This window comes from Mirounga leonina, unplaced genomic scaffold (assembly GCF_011800145.1).
Source record: "Mirounga leonina isolate KUSES-001 unplaced genomic scaffold, KU_Mleo_1.0 Mir_129, whole genome shotgun sequence".
NCBI lineage: Eukaryota > Metazoa > Chordata > Mammalia > Carnivora > Phocidae > Mirounga > Mirounga leonina.
This window is the reverse complement of record NW_023270323.1, coordinates 58,923,650-58,935,622: the sequence shown is the minus strand read 5'-3', so window position 1 is coordinate 58,935,622 and position 11,973 is coordinate 58,923,650.

Genomic DNA, 11,973 nt, shown 5'->3' with positions numbered 1-11,973 from the left:
CTTCTTCTTCTTCTTCTTCTTCTTCTTCTTCTTCTTCTTCTTCTTCTTCTTCTTCTTCTTTTTAAGTAAAATGTCTTACCAATTCACTTTGATTCTAGATATTGATATATAAAAGGTCTTACCTGGAAAGGAATAGTAAATAAAAATATAGTCTAAGGACTATAAATTTGAGGTTGGAAGATGTGGAGAATGAGGAAAGGAAATTGGATTGGAGAATTGGAAACCATAGAGTATGACTGGAATTTGGAGTCTGGAGTGGTGGGAACATGGTCAAAAAAGAAATTTTTAGAAGTAAATTAGCAGATGCCTTTATGAACAGGAATTTTTAAATATTGTATTTTAATCTATTTTGCTGTGATGCAAACTTGCTCCTCCTCCAATTTCTTGAAAACAGTATTAAGTTCTGTGTATATGAATTTCATGTGTGCACATTTTTATCTTACTTTTTAAAAATTTTTTTTTTTGGTGGGTGGAGGTAATCAAGCAAAGTAAACTATATTCCACTTCTGAAACTGAAACTAGAGAGACAAAGACATCTGCAGAACTTGAGATATGTATGAAGTCAAGTATTTGGTGGTGAAAAAAGCATGTTTATTCCAACAGGGTGATTTAAATAGATTTTGTTTAAATATGAAAGAATTATATAATGTCACATGACTTTTGAGTTTTATTCCTGAAACATGAGGAACAATATAAATACCATCAAAGAGGTAAAAAAATCATATGAGATCCAGAGAACAGAAAATTCAATTCAGAATAGTTCAAACAATTGGTCATATTCAAGAGAGTATTTGAAGATGATTTAGAATGCTTCAAAGTGAAGGAAAACATTCCAGAAAGAGAAACATGTTAAAAAGATTACTGAATTCCTGGGTGCCTGGGTGGCTCAGTGGGTTAAGCATCTGCCTTCGGCTCAGGTCATGATCCCACGGTCCCAGGATCGAGTCCCACATTGGGCTCCTTGCTCAGTGGGGAGTCTGCTTCTCCCTTTCCCTCTGCCCTGTTCCCCCTGCTTGTGCTCTCTCTCTGTCAAATAAATAAATAAAATCTTAAAAAAATAGATTATTGAACTCCTTTGGCCTTCAATACGTTCATACAATGTGTCTGGAAGAAGTAGTATTAAAACTACACTGAAAAGGGGTGCCTGGGTGGTCAGTTGGTTAAGCATCTGACTTTGGCTCAGGCCCTGATCCTACAGTCCTGGGATTGATTACATCATAAAGCTCCTGCTCAGCTTCTCCCTCTCCCTTTGTCCTTCCCCCCACTCATGTGTTGTCTCTCTCTAGCTCTCTCTCAAATAAATAAATAAAATCTTGAAAAAAAACCTACATTGAAAAGATGGAAGATGTTTTGTATAGGGATATTCAATAGAGACCATCCATGTTAGTGGGCAGAACAGATCTTGAAGTTTTGGGAGAAATACCCACCTTATGGATATATCACTTTTATCAAGACTTGATAGGACCTTAAATAAGATATCCTCCAATTATTTGATATTCTCTATTACCTAGATGATTGGTTGGATTGGTCATATATTTTTGACAAAGTAATAGTAGCTAGTTTATAAAATCTATCAATTTATCTTATCAAAAAGAGGCCATTAAAATATTTGTAGAAATGTTCACGATTTTTGCCAGAAGTATACATTTGAAAGTGCCCAGTAAGTAGTAGGTGATATTAGTCTTTGTGGCTTGAGGAGTTCACATAGATCAGAGTGCTGCAGATAAAAATAAAAGAGATCATAGAAACAAGCCTGAGAGACTTCAAAATTTAAAGATAAGAAAGAGGAAGAGATTCTAGTAAAGGCGATGGAAATTCTCTCCTGTAGGTTACAGTTATTTAAATTTGCTGAGACTTAAGTTCCTTATATATAAAATATAACCTATTTCAAACAGATATTAAGCAAATTCAATTACTTAGCTTTTGAAAAAGTGACTGTAATACAGTAAGCACTCAATAAACTTGAATGAAACCCAGAAGTCTGTGTCTTATATTATTATATAGTTTCCTAAGTGATTTTGATGAATAGCTAGTCACATGTCCTATCAAACATGGCTACCTTAAAAAAATGCATTTTGAGCCATTTAGGTAATTGACTGCCTTTCCATTCTGACATTCTGGAAGCACGAGTGTGGAATAGTGTTTCACAAAAATTACTTAAATCCATTTATTTTGTATCAAATTCATAAGTGTCTTATATGTTCTTTCACTTAAATTTCCCCTATCTCTGCCCCACCCCTATTTTTATTGTATTCTCCTAATTGTGGTCTACACCTAGGTGCTCTACCCAATTTAAACCCATTTCAAACCCAATTTACACAATTTTGAGCTACACATTCAGGATTATTTACACTATGTAAGATAAATACAAAGAAAGCATACCATAATGTACTATGAGAAAAGCGATACCTGGGGCACCTGGGTGGTGCAGTCAGTTAAGCGCCAGACTCTTGGTTTTGGCTTGGGTCATGATCTCAGGGTCATGAGATCAAGCCCCACGTCGGGTTCCATGCTCAGCGTGGAGTCTGCTTAAGACTCTCTCTCCCTCTCAGCCATCCGGCTCCCTCTGTCTCGCTCTCTCTGAAATAAATAGATAAATCTTAAAAAAATGATACCTTTTCTCCCAAGGGGGAAAAAAAAAAAGTTTTAAAAAATAGCCAGAAAAAACAACTGATTACTTTCAAAGGAGCAGCAGTAATACACGGACAGAAGACATTAAAATAAATAGTAGAGGCCAGTAGAAAATAGAACAATGCCTTCAAGAAGCTGGGGGAAAAAAACTAAAAGCAGTTGCTGACAACTCAGAATCCTACCCCCCCCAAAAAATTCTTCAAAAATAATATAATTAAAACATTTTTAGAAAAAATGAAGGAATTTGTTATCATCGCTAAAGAAAATAATGATTTTATTTATGAAAAAGAAAGTAATCCCAGTTGGAACCTCGGAGAAGGAGGAATGAGAAAAAAAAATGAAAAATGTGAATATGAATATTCATCAAAGGTAATATTGGCTATATAAAAACAGCAATAATAATGCTGTGTGGGTGTATAATATATATAGAAGTAAATATCCAGCAACTATTGCATTAAAGTAGCAAGGTAAGTAGAGTCAAAGTGTTTTAATGAAAAGTATTTAAATGATTAATTTATATTAAACTTTTGATAAATTAAGGATACTGTTGTAATGTCTGGGATGGCCATTAAAATAACAGTTAATAGGGAATAATAAAATCATAATTTATTAAGGAAGAGAAAGAAATGAACATATTTGTGTAAAAGTCAAGTTTTTCCAAAGAAGCATAAAAAATAGCAGATTATAGATATAGATATAAAAAATAGCAGATTATAGATATAGATATAAAAAATAGCAGAAAATAGATATAGATCTATCTTCCTCCTCTGTATATAGGAGATAGCAGGAGTATGAGAGAGAGACCTTGTCTTGTCATTTTATAGATTATAGATCACAGAGAATTGGCTTTTGTCATGATGCTGAGAAACCATACAATCTGCTGTCTGTGAACTGGAGGCAAGCAGAAAAGCTAATGATATAGTTCTATATATATGGTTCTGAGTCCAGAGGCTTGAGAATTAGAGGAGCTGCTGGTGGCTTCCCAGTCTGAGTACAGGATAAGACTGAATCTCAGATCAAGCATTGAGGTAGAACATGAATTCGCTCTTTTGGTTCTAGCCAGGCCCCCAACAGTTTGGATAATGCTCATCGACACTGCGGACAGCAATCTGCTTTACTCAGTCCACTGATTCAAATACTAATCTCTTCTTGAAACACCCTGCCAAAAACACCCAGCAATAATGTTTAACTAGATATTTGGACATCCTGTGGCCCAATCAAGTTGGCCCATAAAAGTAACCATCACAATTTTTAACTAAAAGAAACTTTGATGACATACTGGGAAAGACCATTGAGTTGAGGGCCATGAGGAGGATAACATGAAGCAAGGTCCAAAAGGATGGAACTTCATTTCCTCAGTTTAGGGAAACTATGGTTGTGTGTTGATCTCCTTTTTACGAAAATTCTTTTTAAATGTTCTGGTCTGCTTCTGCCAAGGTGAGAGTTGTCTGAAGGAAATTACGTAGGTCTTGGGTCTGGGCATGGCTTCACTGAGACATTTTAAGTCACTTCTCAGGAGATGATTGGAGGGGTGCTCTGTATCTTCTATTAGTGCTTTGGATCATTGTTCTCTCTTTTTTTCTTTCTCATGTCTTTAAATATATAAATCCATTTCATCCCATCTATTTTGCTAGAGTTCTAAAGGACAGAGGGAGGTGAATATAGAACGTGGTGCTGTAGCGCCTTCCGGGTTTGTTGCTTTATATAATGTATGCAGACTTATGACATGTAAACTGTGTACGTTTGCGCATTTCTGTTTGATTGGTCAATGTACAGAAGAAGCCTTCGGAAAAGATGTTGACACTATGCAAAATGAGCTTTCACTGGGTTTCTAGCCACTAGAAATGGTAACTTCATTCTTTTTTTTTTTAAGATTTTATTTATTTATTTGACAGAGAGAGAGCGAGAGCGGGAACACAAGCAGGGGGAGTGGGAGAGGGAGAAGCAGGCTTCTTGCCAAGCAGGGAGCCCGATGCGGGGCTCGATCCCAGGACCCTGGGATCATGACCTGAGCCGAAGGCAGACGCTTAACGACTGAGCCACCCAGGCGCCCAGTAACTTCATTCTTAAAACACGTTCCTTTAAGAAAACAATTACAATTTTGAAGTATCAAACATGCATTCTATTATGACCAATACAGATTTATAATAGAGACTGTGTTTAAATCACCTAAATGCCTAACTATTCTCGAATACTTATTGTTTTAATAAAATATTATGAAGTCTTTTAATGTGATTTTTAAAATACAGCATAATAATATGAAAATGCTTATGTTAGGTGAAATTCAGAAGGCAGCATATAAAATTTCACAGGTGGTATGATCATAGCTATGTAAATATTGTATAGGATTACAAGAAAAATCAACGTACAATAGTGTCTTTATGTAGGCATTATTAAAATGGTTGATTTTATTTCTCTTTCTGCTGTTTTGTATTTTTATACTAAGTATTTATTATTCTTTTATGGAAAAATGTGCAGTAAAAGTTATTCAACCTTAAATCCTCCTAGGAGAAACACAGATTAAAAAATGTATTGTTAGACATTTTGATAAATGAGTAAGAATCAGGGCTCTGATGTGAGGTCTAGGTTTGAACCTGGCTTCTCACTTCAAACACTCTGAGACTTGGGGTAAATTATTTTACGTGCTGAATGTTAAGTTTCCTCATCGAAAAATGCCTGTTAGAATAGTGTCTAATTTATGGGGTTATTGAAAGAACTAGATGGGATAATGTATGTAAAGCCCAGAGCACAGTATTAAATTGCCTCAAAATAAAAACCTGGCAGTAATGTAACCAAAGATGTTAATAAATACTCATAATTATGCTTCCAACAGGATGAAAAACATAAATTCCCTGAATCCAATTTGTAACCTATAGAAAAACAAATATATAATTTCTTATATGTTAGACCTAATGAAAAATGAATAAATAAAAGCAAAGGTTATTGGAAAATCTAAGGATCCATCTTGATTTAAAAAATGAATAATGGAATAATGATAATTGAAAATAACACAAAGTTTTCCATGCTAGGTCAGGTAAGAAACTACAATGTGTTCTACCATGAAATGTAACTCAAAAAAGCATACAAAACTTCTATTCCATAGATTTCTAATCCTGCAGGTACTGTTGAGAAAAACTGGCTTAAGAATTCCAAGCGGAATTCGACAGAGAAATTCAAGTTCTTTGAACTATATGTTTAAAGTTGTAGCTCCATATCTAGTCATTTAAACATTTATGCTTTAGGAAGATTCCTTTGATCTGATTATGCCTACATGGACAAAATCTTTTATAAACCACTGAAGTTGGTTCATGGCTCTTTCCTTAGTGAGCAAAGAGAACGTCAAGGGGAAGGGGAAGGGGATGGTACATAAGGGAGAGGGTCAGGTAAACTGGACAGAAATCCAAGAATATGGACAGAGCAACCTAGCTCCATTTGTTGTTTAAATTGAACTTTCATGTGAGAATTTCCTTTGAAGGAATGTTCTTGTATCAAAATTGCTTTAAAACCACAATTTAAACCAATGGTCCCCATCCTGTGCACTAGGGACACCTTGGAGCAAAGACTTATTTCTAGGAGTTTGAGATCCATGAACACATTAAGGGTTGCCTGAAGACTAAAAGAAAACTCATGCAGTCTACACATGTGTAATATATTTAAAAAAAAAACTTTATTGAGGTATAACTGACAAAATAATATGATATTTAAAGTGTACGTGTGATGATTTGATATACATATACATAGTGAAAAGTCTCCTTACATCTGGTCAATTAACACATCCACCAATATATAAATGTGTGTGTGTGTGTATATATGTGAATATATTTTTCAAATGTTTGTAGATGATATTGTTTAATAAAGCATTTATTTTTGTAGATTTTGGTCAATGAATATTTTCCCAGTTAACAGAAACAAAGCATAACTATTGTAAAGTGAAGGTTGTAAAACAATTTTTTGTAAGGAAGATCATATGTATATATATATGATCTTATGCATATCTTATATATGATCTTATATATCTTTTATATGATCTTATACATATAATTTTTATATATAATTTTATATACATTTATATATTTGTGTATATATATATATATATATATGATCGAGAGCCTACTATTCCAAAATCAGTATAATATGTTTTTATCTGAAGATGGTCTTTGTTTCTTCATTGATAATGTGATTTTATCTTGGTCATGGGGGGAAGGCAGAGTTGGGGTGTCTGTAAGTGATACAGTTGGAAGAAGGAATGTTCTAGTTGCCAGGTTTCAAATTATTGACTTATATTAGTATATATTCTTACTCACCCTTCCCTTTTCTATTACACACACAAAACCACACACATATTTACACACCAAATTCTCTCACGAATTTCAGTATCTATCAATGTGCCCCAAGGTCATAAATAAATTAAACAATGAAGAGAGGTTTTTAGAAAATGTGGATGAAAGAGCACCAAACTAGTTAGAAAACTTAAAATATTAAAAATTTTTAATTGGATGAAAGGAGAATAAAGGAAGAACTTTTGACCTGATTTGATCTATAATCTAAGTTATGAGAAATGGACATTGATACAGGGACCAAATGGAAAGTCAGTCTTTTTATCCAGAAAGCTCACTTCCACTCTCTTGCCATTCAGTGCTTTATCAAGTATCTGGTCCTCTCTTTATGCTCTTTACTGCAGTCTTCTTTCATCTGAATTAAATCATAATCTGGGCCATAGCTTCTAAGGTAATAGTTAAATCCCATATTTAAGACTATGAAAAATTTTCTGTCATTGGAAAATCCCTCACAAATCTACTGCAGAATGCATTAAAAATGAGACAAATGGCTAAAACGATCTCTTAGCCTTGAGTTCATTCTAAATGTACATGTTTTATGATCCAGCTTTTAGCAAATATAGCCAGGGGACATTTCCTTGGCATTCTAAGAGCTTGCGGTCAGAGAGGCAATCAAGCCAGTTTCTCTCTGGTGGGTAATTTGAAGGTATAAAACTTGATGGTAGACTATGGTAACACACTGTTGTTTTTCTGCCTGGCATAGGTATTTTAAAAGCAACAACCATGTTCAGTATTTTGTTCAGCAGGGAAATTTAGAAAGTCCACCCTTTATTAGTGTTAATACTAGAAGTCCTCAGGACTTCTAGCTTTTTTAAATTAAGAATATAAATGATATTTGGTTGATTTTTCTAAGTTTTAAAATTTTAACATGGATATATTTTTGGGCATTTTTATTAAAAAGTAAACTTTAAGTAAAATAAATAGTTTTAACTCACATTTCTCAAAAACAAACAAACCTGTAATAAGTTCCATTTAAAAAAAATTCAAGTAGTTCTTTAAAAAGTGATTTGTTAAAAAGCATTAGGAAATGAAATAATGAGATTTTATAATAGATGAAAAATGCCCCTAATTGATATACTAATTGATTATACCGGTTCACAATGTAAGACACTTTATTTTTCTTTCAGAAAAACAATTATTTTATCAACCATAATTTCTGTTCTTTTATCTAATTATAATTCATCAGCAAAATATGCTTATTTCTAAGCCAGCTGAAATAATAAAATATTAGAAAATGTTTGAAAAAAGAACTGACATCCAGAGGTAAACACATTTGATGGCTCTGAAAAAATAATAGACTTATTATGCTCAAATTTTTTCAAATTATTAATTTTTTTTTAGTTGTGTACTCTGGTACTTTAACAGACACTTTGAAAATAATTACTATATATCTGCCCTTAAGAAGAGTTCTTTGTAAGAAACATCTTTTTTATCTTTACTTTCTTATGCATGTGAATACATTAAATACCTATATATTATTATTTTTTTTTAAGATTTTATTTATTTATTTGAGAGAGAGAATGAGATAGAGAGAGCATGAGAGGGAGGAGGGTCAGAGGGAGAAGCAGACTCCCTGCTGAGCAGGGAGCCCGATGCGGGACTCGATCCCGGGACTCCAGGATCATGACCTGAGCTGAAGGCAGTCGCTTAACCAGCTGAGCCACCCAAGCGCCCATACCTATATATTATTTATTGAAACTCAGAAAGAAAGGAGAGAGTAAGATGGACTATATTCATTTCCCATTGCAGCTATAACAAATCACCACAAACATAATGACTTAAAAAAACCACGAATTTATAATTTTACACCCCTGGAGGTTAGAAATCTAAAATGGGTCTTTTGAGACTAAATTCAAGATGTCAGCAGAATGGAGGCTCCACAAAAGAATCTGTTTTCTTGTTTTTTTGTTGTTGTTTTTTGTTTTTTTCCATATCCTAAAAGATCCTGCCTTCCTTGGCTCCTGAGCCAAATTCAGCAATCACATTTTTCAGACTTCTGCTTTCATTGTCACATTTCCTTCCCTGACTCTGTGTCTCTCAACCTCCTTTCACTTATAATAACCCCGTGATTACATTGATGTCACTCAGATAATCTAGTGTAATTTATGCATTTCAAAATCCTGAATTTAATCATATCTGCAAAGTTTATTTTGTCATGTTAAGGTAACTATTCACAGGACTTGGTAATTAGAACATCAGCATATTTGGGGAGGGGCATTATTCTGCCTACAAAATGATAGTAAAAAATATTTGAAGAATAGCTGAAAACCTCCAAAATTTGCTTAAGAACTTTGATCTCTACCCCCAAGAAACTTAACAAAATCCAAGTAGGATAAGTACAAAAAAATCTACATCTAGACGTGTCACTATAAAAATGTTGAAAGACAAAGACAGAAAGCTTGAAAGGAATGAAAGAAAACTAATCAGATTGGATTTATTTATTTTTCTTTTCTTTTTTTTTTTGAAGACTTATTTATTCATTTGAGAGAGAGAGAGAGTATACAAGCAAGGGGAGGAGCAGAGGAAGAAGGAGAGAATCTCAAGCAGACTCCCTGCTGAGCATGGAGCCTGACGCTGGGCTTCATATCACAACCCTGAGATCATGACCTGAGCCAAAATCAAGAGTAGGCCGTTTAACCGACTGAGCCACCCAGGTGCTCATATCAGATTGTATTTTAAAAAAAAGAAAAGTTCCAACTATATTCTGTCTTCAGGAAACACACTTTAGATTCAAAGAAATAAGTTTAAATAAAACAAAATAAAACAAAAAGATAGAAAAAGATATATCATACAAGCAACAGACATTAGAAAGTTAGAGTGACTATACTAATTTAAAATAGAATAGGTTTCAAAGAAACCAGTGTTGCTAGAAATAAGGTGGAACATTTTATAATGATAAAAATTACCATATAATTTTTATTTTATTATATAATTGATATAATCCATCAGGTAGCTATAACAGTTAAAAGCATACGTCACTTAACAATACGGTCCCAAAATATATGAAGCAAAAACTGAAAAACCTGAAGAGAGAAATAGGCAATTTAACAATAATAGAGATTTCAATGTCCCACTTTCAATAATAGATAGAAACATGGGCAGAAATAAGATAATAAGGTAAGATTTCAATGACGTTATACAAGTATTCTAACAGATTTATAGAACATTCCATCCAACAATGGCATGATATATCTTCTTTCAAGTGTACATCAATCTTCTGTAAGATAGACCATTGGCAAGGCCATGAAACACTTTTTAATAAAATATATTTATTAAAATTATACTGAGTATGTCCTCTAAACAGAATGAAATGAAACTTAGAAATCAATACAGAAAAATGGGAAATGAACAAATATGTGGAAGTAAACAACTTATGAATAACCAATGAGTTAAAGAAGAAATTGTTAGGGAAATTAGAAATTACCTGACATGAGTTAAAACGCAGATGTATAGAAGGGCTATCATGCAATGCAGTGCTTAGATGAAAATTTATAGCTGTAAGGTCTATACTAAACATGAAAAATCATCTTAAATAACAAACGTTTTCACCTTAATTCACTGGGGGAAAAAAGGGAGAGAAAAGTAAATCGAAAGCAAGAGAAGAAAAGAAATAATCAAGATTGGAGCAGCAATCAATGAAGTAAAGAAAAACAATGGTGAATGCTGACAAAACCAAAACCAAAGTTGATTAGAATGGTTTTAAATAGAAAAAAAATAGAAGTGGCAAATTCACTTCCGTTTGCAACAATTGGCTGAAAATTTGGAGCAGATATATTGCATTTGTAGAGTATCTTCTTCCTCCGAATAAACCATGTGAAGGGTAAAATATCCTAGTTCTCATTTTACAGAGGAGAAGACTGAGATTTGGGCAAATTAATTTACTCAAGTTCCTGAAAGAATATATCTACAGGTTCTAATATTCATTTAACATGGTTTTAACTATCATGTATTTCTACATAAAAATCTATGCAGATTGCAATTTACTGATGCTCTTTCATTTATATGCCTCTCATCTTAACCTTTCATTCTGAATTTTTATGACTCTCTTTTAATGGAAAACTAAAAACTGGGATCAGGAAAGTTGAAAAGGAGCGTGGTGAAGTGCACTTACTTGCAACTAAGTGTCTTGTACTGATTAATGATCAATTAATAACTAAGCAGTCAATAATTCCTTTTTTTCTTGAGATATAATTGATATATAACATACTAGTTTCAGTTTACAAGATAATGATTCAATATTTGTATGCCCTGAAAAATGATTAGCACAGTAAGTATAGTTGCCATCCGTCTCCATACAAAGTTATGATTTTTTTTCTTATGATGAGAACTTTTAAGCTTTACTTTTTTAGCAACTTTCAAATATGCAATACAGTATAATTGAGTATAGTCACTTTGCTATACATTACATCCCATGACCTACTTATTTTATAACTGGAAGCTTGTTTCTTTTGACCCCCTTTACCCACTCCAACCTCCCTCCCCTCTGGCAACACTAATTTGTTCTTTGTATCTAATGAGTTTTGTTTGGTTATGTTTAGTTTGTTCACTTATTTGTTTAGATTCCACATATAAGTGAAATCATATGGTACTTGTCTTTCTCTGACTTATCGCTCAGTATGTCCTCAAGGTCCATACATGTTTTTGCAAATGGCAAGATTTCATTCATTTTTATGACTAAGTGGTGCTCCATTCTACCTATATAACACATTTTCCTTTTCTTCTTTTGTTTGTTGGGAGGTTTTTCATTACTGATTCAATTTCCTTACTAGTAATTGTTCTATTCAGATATTCTGTTTCTTCATGATTTAGTCTTGGAAGATTGTATGTTTCTAGGAATTTATCCATTTCATCTATGTTGTCCAATTTGTTGGCATATAACTGGTTAATAGACATGACCTTTATCTTATGACTTTTACAGTATCAGTTGTGACTTCTTTTATTTCTGCTTTTATTTTTTTAGTTTTCTCTTTATTTTTCATAGTGAGTCCAGCTAAAGTTTTGTCAC